Raw genomic sequence first — 12,385 nt, forward strand, 5'->3', positions numbered from 1 at the left:
TTTGCTTACGAAAGGGTTATTTAAGCAATACACGACCATTTGGAAGTGAAGTCCATTAGTTTTGAGCAAAATCAACATTGTAAGGTCAGAATCACATTGTTGGTCGAAAAGTGCTTCTCTTGCTCTGAAAATCATTTTGCACACATAAAAACTAGAACAGTTGATATTTCTGTTCCGTTCAATGCAAACGTGTTATTATGCTTACAAATGGGTTATTTCAGCATGAACCACCAATTGGAAGTGAATTCCATTCGTTTTTAGCAATATCAACATTGTAAGGTCAGAATCACGTTGTTGGTCAAAAATTGATTCTCTCGCTCTGAAAAGCATTTTGCACACATAAAAACTAGAACAGTTGATATTTCTGCTCCGTTCAATGCAAACGTTTTATTTTGCTTACAAAAGGGTTATTTAAGCAATACACGACTGGTTGGAAGTGAAGTCCATTAGTTTTGAACAATATCAACATTGTAAGGTCAGAATCACGTTGTTGTTCAAAAAGTGATTCTCTCGCTCTGAAAAGCATTTTGCACACATAAAAACTAGAACAGTTGATATTTCTGTTCCGTTCAATGCAAACGTGTCATTTTGCTTACAAAACAGTTATTTAAGCAATACACGACCATTTGGAAGTGAGGTCCATTAGTTTTGAGCAATATCAACATTGTAAGGTCAGAATCACATTGTTGGTCGAAACGTGATTCTCTCGCTCTGAAAAGCATTTTGCGCACATAAAAACTAGAACAGTTGATATTTCTGTTCCGTTCATTGCAAACGTGTTATTTTGCTTACAAAAGGGTTATTTAAGCAATACACGACCATTTGGAAGTGAAGTCCATTAGTTTTGAGCAATATCAACATTTTAAGGTCAGAATCACATTGTTGGTCGAAAAGTGATTCTCTCGCTCTGAAAAGCATTTTGCGCACATAAAAACTAGAGCAGTTGATATTTCTGTTCCGTTCAATGCAAACGTGTTATTTTGCTTACAAAAGGGTTAATTAAGCAATACACGAGCAGTTGGAAGTGAAGTCCATTACTTTTGAGCAATATCAACATTGTAAGGTCAGAATCACATCGTTGGTCGAAAAGTGATTCTTTCGCTCTGAGAAGCATTTTGCACACATAAAAACGAGAACAGTTGATATTTCTGTTCCGTTCAATGCAAACATGTTATTATGCTTACAAATGGGTGATTTCAGCCTAAACCACCATTTGGAAGTGAATTCCATTAGTTTTTAGCAATATCAACATTGTAAGGTCAGAATCACGTTGTTGGTCAAAAAGTGAATCTGTCGCTCTGAAAAGCATTTTGCGCACATAAAAACTAGAACAGTTGATATTTCTGTTCCTTTCAATGCAAACGTGTTATTATGCTTACAAAAGGGTTATTTAAGCATAAACCACCATTTGGGAGTGAATTCCATTAGTTTTGAGCAATATCAACATTGTAAGGTCAGAATCACATTGTTGGTCAAAAAGTGCTTCTCTCGCTCTGAAAAGCATTTTGCACGCATAAAAACTTGACAAGTGAATATTTCTCTTTCTTTCAATTCAAACGTGTTATTATGCATACAAAAGGGTTATTTAAGCATAAACAACCATTTGGGAGTGAATTCCATTAGTTTTGAGCAATATCAACATTGTATGGTCAGTATCGCATTGTTGCTCAAAAAGTGCTTCTCTCGCTCTGAAAAGCATTTTGCACGCATAAAAACATGACAAGTGAATATTTCCGTTCCTTTCAATGCAAACGTGTTATTATGCTTACAAAAGGGTTATTTAAGCATAAACCACCATTTGGGAGTGAATTCCATTAGTTTTGAGCAATATCAACATTGTAAGGTTATAATCACATTGTTGGTCAGAAAGTGCTTCTCTCGCTCTGAAAAGCACTTTGCACACATAAAAACTAGAACAGTTGATATTTCTGTTCCGTTCAATGCAAACGTGTTATTTTGCTTACAAAAGGGTTATTTAAGCAATACACGACCATTTGGAAGTGAAGTCCATTAGTTTTGAGCAAGATCAACATTGTAAGTTCAGAATCACGTTGTTGGTCAAAAAGTTATTCTCTCGCTCTGAAAAGCATTTTGTACACATAAAAACTAGAACAGTTGATTTTTCTGTTCCGTTCAATGCAAACGTGTTATTTTGCTTACAAAAGGGTTATTTAAGTAATACACGACCATTTGGAAGTGAAGTCCATTAGTTTTGAGGAATATCAACATTGTAAGGTCAGAATCACGTTGTTGGTCAAAAAGTGATTCTCTCGCTCTGAAAAGCACTTTGCAAACATAAAAACTAGAACAGTTAATATTTCTGTTCCGTTCAATGCAATCGTGTTATTTTGCTTACAAAATGGTTATTCAAGCACACGACCATTTGGAATTGAAGTCCATTAGTTTTGAGCAAGATCAACATTGTAAGGTCGGAATCACATTGTTGGTCAAAAAGTGATTCTCTCGCTCTGAAAAGCATTTTGCACACATAAAAACTAGAACAGTTGATATTTCTGTTCCGTTCAATGCAAACGTGTTATTTTGCTTACAAAAGGGTTATTTAAGCAATACACGACCATGTGGAAGTGAAGTCCATTAGTTTTGAGCAATATCAACATTGTAAGGTCAGAATCACGTTGTTGGTCAAAAAGTGATTCTCTCGCTCTGAAAAGCATTTTGCAGGCATAAAAACTAGAACAGTTGATATTTCTGTTCCGTTTAATGACAACGTGTTATTTTGCTTACAAAAGGGTTATTTAAGCAATACACGACCATTTGGAATTGAAGTCCATTAGTTTTGAGCAATATCAACATTGTAAGGTCAGTATCACATTGTTGGTCGAAAAGTGATTCTCTCGCTCTGAAAAGCATTTTGCACACATAAAAACTAGAACAGTTGATATTTCTGTTCCGTTCAATTCAAACGTGTTATTTTGCTTACAAAAGGGTTATTTAAGCAATACACGACCATTTGGAAGTGAAGTCCATTAGTTTTGAGCAATATCAACATTGTATGGTCAGAATCACGTTGTTGGTCAAAAAGTGATTCTCTCGCTCTGAAAAGCATTTTGCAGGCATAAAAACTAGAACAGTTGATATTTCTGTTCCGTTCAATGACAACGTGTTATTTTGCTTACAAAAGGGTTATTTAAGCAATACACGACCATTTGGAATTGAAGTCCATTAGTTTTGAGCAATATCAACATTGTAAGGTCAGTATCACATTGTTGGTCGAAAAGTGATTCTCTCGCTCTGAAAAGCATTTTGCACACATAAAAACTTGACAAGTGAATATTTCTGTTCCTTTCAATTCAAACGTGTTATTATGCTTACAAAAGGGTTATTTAGGCATAAACCACCATTTGGAAGTGAATTCCATCAGTTTTGAGCAATATCAACATTGTAAGGTCAGAATCACATTGTTGGTCGAAAAGTGATTCTCTCGCTCTGAAAAGCATTTTGCAGGCATAAAAACTAGAACAGTTGATATTTCTGTTCCGTTCAATGCAAACGTGTAATTTTGCTTACAAAAGGGCTATTTAAGCAATACACGACCATTTGGAATTGAAGTCCATTAGTTTTGAGTAATATCAACATTGTAAGGTCAGAATCATATTGTTGGTCGTAAAGTGATTTTCTCGCTCTGAAAAGCATTTTGCACACATAAAAACTAGAACAATTGAAATTTCTGTTCCGTTCAATGCAAACGTGTTGTTTTGCTTACAAAAGGGTTTTTTAAGCAATACACGACAAATTGGAAGTGAAGTCCATTAGTTTTGAGCAATATCAACATTGTAAGGTCAAAATCACATTGTTGGTCGAAAAGTGATTCTCTCGCTCTGAAAAGCATTTTGCACACATAAATACTAGAACAGTTGATATTTCTGTTCCGTTCAATGCAAACGTGTTATTACGCTTACAAATGGGTTATTTCAGCATAAACCACCAATTGGAAGTGAATTCCATTAGTTTTTAGTAATATCAACATTGTAAGGTCAGAATCCCGTTTGTGGTCAAAAAATGATTCGCTCTGAAAAGCATTTTACACGCATAAAAACTAGAACAGTTGATATTTCTGTTCCGTTCAATGCAAACGTGTTATTTTGCTTACAAAAGGGTTATTTAAGCAATACACGACCATTTGGAAGTGAAGTCCATTACTTTTGAGCAATATCAACATTGTAAGGTCAGAATCACGTTTTGGTCAAAAAGTGAGTCTCTCGCTCTGAAAAGCATTTTGCACACATTAAAACTAGGACAGTTGACATTTCTGTTCCGTTCAATGCAAACGTGTTATTTTCCTTACGAAAGGGTTGTTTAAGCAATACACGACCATTTGGAAGTGAAGTCCATTAGTTTTGAGCAAAATCAACATTGTAAGGTCAGCATCACATTGTTAGTCGAAAAGTGCTTCTCTTGCTCTGAAAAGCATTTTGCACACATTAAAACTAGAACAGTTGATATTTCTGTTCCGTTCAATGCAAACGTGTTATTATGCTTACAAATGGGTGATTTCAGCATAAACCACCATTTGCAAGTGAATTCCATTAGTTTTACGCAAAATCAACATTGTAAGGTCAGAATCACATTGTTGGTCAAAATGTGATTCTCTCGCTCTGAAAAGCATTTTGCACACATAAAAACTAGGGCAGTTGACATTTCTGTTCCGTTCAATGCAAACGTGTTATTTTCCTTACGAAAGGGTTATTTAAGCAATACACGACCATTTGGAAGTGAAGTCCATTAGTTTTGAGCAAAATCAACATTGTAAGGTCAGAATCACATTGTTGGTCGAAAAGTGCTTCTCTTGCTCTGAAAATCATTTTGCACACATAAAAACTAGAACAGTTGATATTTCTGTTCCGTTCAATGCAAACGTGTTATTATGCTTACAAATGGGTTATTTCAGCATGAACCACCAATTGGAAGTGAATTCCATTCGTTTTTAGCAATATCAACATTGTAAGGTCAGAATCACGTTGTTGGTCAAAAATTGATTCTCTCGCTCTGAAAAGCATTTTGCACACATAAAAACTAGAACAGTTGATATTTCTGCTCCGTTCAATGCAAACGTGTTATTTTGCTTACAAAAGGGTTATTTAAGCAATACACGACTGGTTGGAAGTGAAGTCCATTAGTTTTGAACAATATCAACATTGTAAGGTCAGAATCACGTTGTTGTTCAAAAAGTGATTCTCTCGCTCTGAAAAGCATTTTGCACACATAAAAACTAGAACAGTTGATATTTCTGTTCCGTTCAATGCAAACGTGTCATTTTGCTTACAAAACAGTTATTTAAGCAATACACGACCATTTGGAAGTGAGGTCCATTAGTTTTGAGCAATATCAACATTGTAAGGTCAGAATCACATTGTTGGTCGAAACGTGATTCTCTCGCTCTGAAAAGCATTTTGCGCACATAAAAACTAGAACAGTTGATATTTCTGTTCCGTTCAATGCAAACGTGTTATTTTGCTTACAAAAGGGTTATTTAAGCAATACACGACCATTTGGAAGTGAAGTCCATTAGTTTTGAGCAATATCAACATTTTAAGGTCAGAATCACATTGTTGGTCGAAAAGTGATTCTCTCGCTCTGAAAAGCATTTTGCGCACATAAAAACTAGAGCAGTTGATATTTCTGTTCCGTTCAATGCAAACGTGTTATTTTGCTTACAAAAGGGTTAATTAAGCAATACACGAGCAGTTGGAAGTGAAGTCCATTACTTTTGAGCAATATCAACATTGTAAGGTCAGAATCACATCGTTGGTCGAAAAGTGATTCTTTCGCTCTGAGAAGCATTTTGCACACATAAAAACGAGAACAGTTGATATTTCTGTTCCGTTCAATGCAAACATGTTATTATGCTTACAAATGGGTGATTTCAGCCTAAACCACCATTTGGAAGTGAATTCCATTTGTTTTTAGCAATATCAACATTGTAAGGTCAGAATCACGTTGTTGGTCAAAAAGTGAATCTGTCGCTCTGAAAAGCATTTTGCGCACATAAAAACTAGAACAGTTGATATTTCTGTTCCTTTCAATGCAAACGTGTTATTATGCTTACAAAAGGGTTATTTAAGCATAAACCACCATTTGGGAGTGAATTCCATTAGTTTTGAGCAATATCAACATTGTAAGGTCAGAATCACATTGTTGGTCAAAAAGTGCTTCTCTCGCTCTGAAAAGCATTTTGCACGCATAAAAACTTGACAAGTGAATATTTCTCTTTCTTTCAATTCAAACGTGTTATTATGCATACAAAAGGGTTATTTAAGCATAAACAACCATTTGGGAGTGAATTCCATTAGTTTTGAGCAATATCAACATTGTATGGTCAGTATCGCATTGTTGCTCAAAAAGTGCTTCTCTCGCTCTGAAAAGCATTTTGCACGCATAAAAACATGACAAGTGAATATTTCCGTTCCTTTCAATGCAAACGTGTTATTATGCTTACAAAAGGGTTATTTAAGCATAAACCACCATTTGGGAGTGAATTCCATTAGTTTTGAGCAATATCAACATTGTAAGGTTATAATCACATTGTTGGTCAGAAAGTGCTTCTCTCGCTCTGAAAAGCACTTTGCACACATAAAAACTAGAACAGTTGATATTTCTGTTCCGTTCAATGCAAACGTGTTATTTTGCTTACAAAAGGGTTATTTAAGCAATACACGACCATTTGGAAGTGAAGTCCATTAGTTTTGAGCAAGATCAACATTGTAAGTTCAGAATCACGTTGTTGGTCAAAAAGTTATTCTCTCGCTCTGAAAAGCATTTTGCACACATAAAAACTAGAACAGTTGATTTTTCTGTTCCGTTCAATGCAAACGTGTTATTTTGCTTACAAAAGGGTTATTTAAGTAATACACGACCATTTGGAAGTGAAGTCCATTAGTTTTGAGCAATATCAACATTGTAAGGTCAGAATCACGTTGTTGGTCAAAAAGTGATTCTCTCGCTCTGAAAAGCACTTTGCACACATAAAAACTAGAACAGTTAATATTTCTGTTCCGTTCAATGCAATCGTGTTATTTTGCTTACAAAATGGTTATTCAAGCACACGACCATTTGGAATTGAAGTCCATTAGTTTTGAGCAAGATCAACATTGTAAGGTCAGAATCACATTGTTGGTCAAAAAGTGATTCTCTCGCTCTGAAAAGCATTTTGCACACATAAAAACTAGAACAGTTGATATTTCTGTTCCGTTCAATGCAAACGTGTTATTTTGCTTACAAAATGGTTATTTAAGCAATACACGACCATGTGGAAGTGAAGTCCATTAGTTTTGAGCAATATCAACATTGTAAGGTCAGAATCACGTTGTTGGTCAAAAAGTGATTCTCTCGCTCTGAAAAGCATTTTGCAGGCATAAAAACTAGAACAGTTGATATTTCTGTTCCGTTTAATGACAACGTGTTATTTTGCTTACAAAAGGGTTATTTAAGCAATACACGACCATTTGGAATTGAAGTCCATTACTTTTGAGCAATATCAACATTGTAAGGTCAGTATCACATTGTTGGTCGAAAAGTGATTCTCTCGCTCTGAAAAGCATTTTGCACACATAAAAACTAGAACAGTTGATATTTCTGTTCCGTTCAATGCAAACGTGTTATTTTGCTTACAAAAGGGTTATTTAAGCAATACACGACCATTTGGAAGTGAAGTCCATTAGTTTTGAGCAATATCAACATTGTATGGTCAGAATCACGTTGTTGGTCAAAAAGTGATTCTCTCGCTCTGAAAAGCATTTTGCAGGCATAAAAACTAGAACAGTTGATATTTCTGTTCCGTTCAATGACAACGTGTTATTTTGCTTACAAAAGGGTTATTTAAGCAATACACGACCATTTGGAATTGAAGTCCATTAGTTTTGAGCAATATCAACATTGTAAGGTCAGTATCACATTGTTGGTCGAAAAGTGATTCTCTCGCTCTGAAAAGCATTTTGCACACATAAAAACTAGAACAGTTGATATTTCTGTTCCGTTCAATGCAAACGTGTTATTTTGCTTACAAAATGGTTATTTAAGCAATACACGACCATTTGGAAGTGAAGTCCATTAGTTTTGAGCAATATCAACATTGTAAGGTCAGACTCACGTTGTTGGTAAAAAATTGATTCTCTCGCTCTGAAAAGCATTTTGCACACATAAAAACTAGAACAGTTGATATTTCTGTTCCGTTCAATGCAAACGTGTTATTTTGCTTACAAAAGGGTTTTTTAAGCAATACACGACCATTTGGAAGTGAAGTCCATTAGTTTTGAGCAATATCAACATTTTAAGGTCAGAATTACATTGTTGGTCGAAAAGTGATTCTCTCGCTCTGAAAAGCATTTTGCACACATAAAAACTAGAACAGTTGATATTTCTGTTCCGTTCAATGCAAACGTGTTATTTTGCTTACAAAAGGGTTATTTAAGCAATACACGACCATTTGGAAGTGAAGTCCATTAGTTTTGAGCAAGATCAACATTGTAAGGTCAGAATCACATTGTTGGTCAAAAAGTGATTCTCTCGCTCTGAAAAGCATTTTGCACACATAAAAACTAGAACAGTTGATATTTCTGTTCCGTTCAATGCAAACGTGTTATTTTGCTTACAAAATGGTTATTTAAGCAATACACGACCATGTGGAAGTGAAGTCCATTAGTTTTGAGCAATATCAACATTGTAAGGTCAGAATCACGTTGTTGGTCAAAAAGTGATTCTCTCGCTCTGAAAAGCATTTTGCAGGCATAAAAACTAGAACAGTTGATATTTCTGTTCCGTTTAATGACAACGTGTTATTTTGCTTACAAAAGGGTTATTTAAGCAATACACGACCATTTGGAATTGAAGTCCATTACTTTTGAGCAATATCAACATTGTAAGGTCAGTATCACATTGTTGGTCGAAAAGTGATTCTCTCGCTCTGAAAAGCATTTTGCACACATAAAAACTAGAACAGTTGATATTTCTGTTCCGTTCAATGCAAACGTGTTATTTTGCTTACAAAAGGGTTATTTAAGCAATACACGACCATTTGGAAGTGAAGTCCATTAGTTTTGAGCAATATCAACATTGTATGGTCAGAATCACGTTGTTGGTCAAAAAGTGATTCTCTCGCTCTGAAAAGCATTTTGCAGGCATAAAAACTAGAACAGTTGATATTTCTGTTCCGTTCAATGACAACGTGTTATTTTGCTTACAAAAGGGTTATTTAAGCAATACACGACCATTTGGAATTGAAGTCCATTAGTTTTGAGCAATATCAACATTGTAAGGTCAGTATCACATTGTTGGTCGAAAAGTGATTCTCTCGCTCTGAAAAGCATTTTGCACACATAAAAACTAGAACAGTTGATATTTCTGTTCCGTTCAATGCAAACGTGTTATTTTGCTTACAAAATGGTTATTTAAGCAATACACGACCATTTGGAAGTGAAGTCCATTAGTTTTGAGCAATATCAACATTGTAAGGTCAGACTCACGTTGTTGGTAAAAAATTGATTCTCTCGCTCTGAAAAGCATTTTGCACACATAAAAACTAGAACAGTTGATATTTCTGTTCCGTTCAATGCAAACGTGTTATTTTGCTTACAAAAGGGTTTTTTAAGCAATACACGACCATTTGGAAGTGAAGTCCATTAGTTTTGAGCAATATCAACATTGTAAGGTCAGAATTACATTGTTGGTCGAAAAGTGATTCTCTCGCTCTGAAAAGCATTTTGCACACATAAAAACTAGAACAGTTGATATTTCTGTTCCGTTCAATGCAAACGTGTTATTTTGCTTACAAAAGGGTTATTTAAGCAATACACGACCATTTGGAAGTGAAGTCCATTAGTTTTGAGCAATATCAACATTGTAAGGTCAGAATCACGTTGTTGGTCAAAAAGTGCTTCTCTCGCTCTGAAAAGCATTTTGCACACATAAAAACTAGAACAGTTGATATTTCTGTTCCGTTCAATGCAAACGTGTTATTTTGCTTACAAAAGGGTTTTTTAAGCAATACACGACCATTTGGAAGTGAAGTCCATTAGTTTTGAGCAAAATCAACATTGTAAGGTCAGAATCACGTTGTTGTTCAAAAAGTGATTCTCTCGCTCTGAAAAGCATTTTGCACACATAAAAACTAGAACAGTTGATATTTCTGTTCCGTTCAATGCAAACGTGTCATTTTGCTTACAAAACAGTTATTTAAGCAATACACGACCATTTGGAAGTGAGGTCCATTAGTTTTGAGCAATATCAACATTGTAAGGTCAGAATCACATTGTTGGTCGAAACGTGATTCTCTCGCTCTGAAAAGCATTTTGCGCACATAAAAACTAGAACAGTTGATATTTCTGTTCCGTTCAATGCAAACGTGTTATTTTGCTTACAAAAGGGTTATTTAAGCAATACACGACCATTTGGAAGTGAAGTCCATTAGTTTTGAGCAATATCAACATTTTAAGGTCAGAATCACATTGTTGGTCGAAAAGTGATTCTCTCGCTCTGAAAAGCATTTTGCGCACATAAAAACTAGAGCAGTTGATATTTCTGTTCCGTTCAATGCAAACGTGTTATTTTGCTTACAAAAGGGTTAATTAAGCAATAGACGAGCAGTTGGAAGTGAAGTCCATTACTTTTGAGCAATATCAACATTGTAAGGTCAGAATCACATCGTTGGTCGAAAAGTGATTCTTTCGCTCTGAGAAGCATTTTGCACACATAAAAACGAGAACAGTTGATATTTCTGTTCCGTTCAATGCAAACATGTTATTATGCTTACAAATGGGTGATTTCAGCCTAAACCACCATTTGGAAGTGAATTCCATTTGTTTTTAGCAATATCAACATTGTAAGGTCAGAATCACGTTGTTGGTCAAAAAGTGAATCTGTCGCTCTGAAAAGCATTTTGCACACATAAAAAGTAGAACAGTTGAAATTTCTGTTCCGTTCAATGCAAACGTGTTATTTTGCTTACAAAAGGGTTATTTAAGCAATACACGACCATTTGGAAGTGAAGTCCATTAGTTTTTAGCAATATCAACATTGTAAGGTCAGGATCACGTTGTTGTTCAAAAAGTGATTCCCTCGCTCTGAAAAGCATTTTGCACACATAAAAACTAGAACAGTTGATATTTCTGTTCCGTTCAATGCAAACGTGTCATTTTGCTTACAAAACAGTTATTTAAGCAATACACGACCATTTGGAAGTGAGGTCCATTAGTTTTGAGCAATATCAACATTGTAAGGTCAGAATCACATTGTTGGTCGAAACGTGATTCTCTCGCTCTGAAAAGCATTTTGCGCACATAAAAACTAGAACAGTTGATATTTCTGTTCCGTTCAATGCAAACGTGTTATTTTGCTTACAAAAGGGTTATTTAAGCAATACACGACCATTTGGAAGTGAAGTCCATTAGTTTTGAGCAATATCAACATTTTAAGGTCAGAATCACATTGTTGGTCGAAAAGTGATTCTCTCGCTCTGAAAAGCATTTTGCGCACATAAAAACTAGAACAGTTGATATTTCTTTTCCGTTCAATGCAAACGTGTTATTTTGCTTACAAAAGGGTTAATTAAGCAATACACGAGCAGTTGGAAGTGAAGTCCATTAGTTTTGAGCAATATCATCATTGTAAGGTCAGAATCACGTTGTTCAAAAAGTTATTCTCTCGCTCTGAAAAGCATTTTGCACACATAAAAACGAGAACAGTTGATATTTTTGTTCCGTTCAATGCAAACGTGTCATTATGCTTACAAATGGGTTATTTCAGCATAAACCACCAATTGGAAGTGAATTCCATTAGTTTTTAGCAATATCAATATTGTAAGGTCAGAATCACGTTGTTGGTCAAAAAGTGATTCTCTAGCTCTGAAAAGCATTTTGCACACATAAAAACTAGAACAGTTGATATTTCTGTTCCGTTCAATGCAAACGTGTTATTTTGCTTACAAATGGGTTAATTAAGCAATACACGACCATTTGGAAGTGAAGTCCATTACTTTTGAGCAATATCAACATTGTAAGGTCAGAATCACATCGTTGGTCGAAAAGTGATTCTTTCGCTCTGAGAAGCATTTTGCACACATAAAAACGAGAACAGTTGATATTTCTGTTCCGTTCAATGCAAACATGTTATTATGCTTACAAATGGGTGATTTCAGCCTAAACCACCATTTGGAAGTGAATTCCATTTGTTTTTAGCAATATCAAAATTGTAAGGTCAGAATCACGTTTTTGGTCAAAAAGTGAATCTGTCGCTCTGAAAAGCATTTTGCACACATAAAAAGTAGAACAGTTGAAATTTCTGTTCCGTTCAATGCAAACGTGTTATTTTGCTTACAAAAGGGTTATTTAAGCAATACACGACCATTTGGAATTGAATTCCATTAGTTTTTAGC

Source organism: Pollachius pollachius (genome assembly GCF_949987615.1).
Source record: "Pollachius pollachius genome assembly, chromosome: 12".
NCBI classification, from domain to species: domain Eukaryota; kingdom Metazoa; phylum Chordata; class Actinopteri; order Gadiformes; family Gadidae; genus Pollachius; species Pollachius pollachius.